Here is a 1,292-nt window from a genome sequence, read left to right as displayed (position 1 = left end):
CCCCTCCCACCAGCCATGATCTGCCTGCCAGCCCCTCCCACCAGCCGTGATCTGCCTGTCTGCCCCTCCCACCAGCCATAATCTGCCTGTCGGCCCTTCCCACCAGCCAATGATCTGCCTGTAGGCCCCTCCCACCAGCCATGATCTGCCTGTTGGCCCCTCCCACCAACCATGATCTGCATGTTGACCCCTCCCACCAGCCATGATCTGCTAGTCAGCCCCTCCCACCAACCATGATCTGCATATTGACCCCTCCCACCAGTCATGACCTGCCTGTCAGCCCCTCCCACCAGCCATGACGTTCACAAGGCGGGATGAGGTACGCCGCCGGGTCCCCTCCTCTCTCCTGATACTGTCGGGGCGCTCGGTCCATGACTTTTCAAAGGGGGTGACACCAAACTGACTGTCACCCCCTCAATGGTGTCACCCGGGTGCGGGCCGCACCCCCCCTTGTGACGCCACTGAGTGACATACTTTATACATATGTCCTCCTGGTTACATAACACTCAGGGTGGGATGAGATCCGCGTATGTGTGAAGTAATCTCCGACACGCGGTGAATATTTGGCGTCCGCGGATGATGCGGGTCAGGTGGGCGGAGCCTGAAGTGGTCAGTTATATAATTGAGCCGATCCGGTTAATGGATAACAGGAGTGACCCGGGCGGGCGGGCGGCGGACCCTCCGCACAGGATAATCATTAACCCCGAAATGTCAGCGTCGTGTTTTTTTTTGGTTACAGTTTTCATAAAATGATTTACAAAAGCCGAGCGTGAAAATCTGACACCCGAGCTAAAGGGGAACCCCGACCGCGCCGCTCCATACAACACTATGTATAATGTCATGTGACCTGTAGCAGCCAATCGGAATTCATTTTTCTTTACAAACCCCGGTGATCCTTGACAATCCTTTGTCAGACACTTCCTGTAATAGGGTGACAACGCTCTGTCCTTGTTCAGGCACTTCCTGTTATAAGGTGACCAGGCTCTGTCCTTGTTCAGGCACTTCCTGTTATAGGGTGACAACGCTCTCTCCTTGTTCAGGCACTTCCTGTTATAGGGTGACAATGCTCTGTCCTTGTTCAGACACTTCCTTTCATAGGGTGACAACGCTCTGTCCTTGTTCAGGCACTTCCTGTTATAGGGTGACAACGCTCTGTCCTTGTTCAGGCACTTCCTGTTATAGGGTGACAATGCTCTGTCCTTGTTCAGACACTTCCTGTTATAGGGTGACAACGCTCTGTCCTTGTTCAGGCACTTCCTGTTATAGGGTGACAATGCTCTGTCCTTGTTCAG

The 1,292-nt window shown here is 53.8% G+C and overlaps 1 protein-coding gene across 1 annotated transcript in view; it reads right to left on the bottom strand.

The window, feature by feature from the left end:
• Nucleotides 1-1,292, bottom strand: part of CDA (cytidine deaminase) — a 10,654-nt gene that overhangs the window by 734 nt on the left and 8,628 nt on the right. The window lies entirely within an intron of this gene.

Source organism: Nanorana parkeri, unplaced genomic scaffold (assembly GCF_000935625.1).
Source record: "Nanorana parkeri isolate BGI_ZX_2015 unplaced genomic scaffold, ASM93562v1 scaffold2975, whole genome shotgun sequence".
In the NCBI taxonomy this organism is placed as follows: Eukaryota; Metazoa; Chordata; class Amphibia; order Anura; family Dicroglossidae; genus Nanorana; species Nanorana parkeri.
The sequence above is the reverse complement of the archived record's forward strand: the minus strand, read 5'-3'. Positions and strand labels throughout refer to the sequence as shown.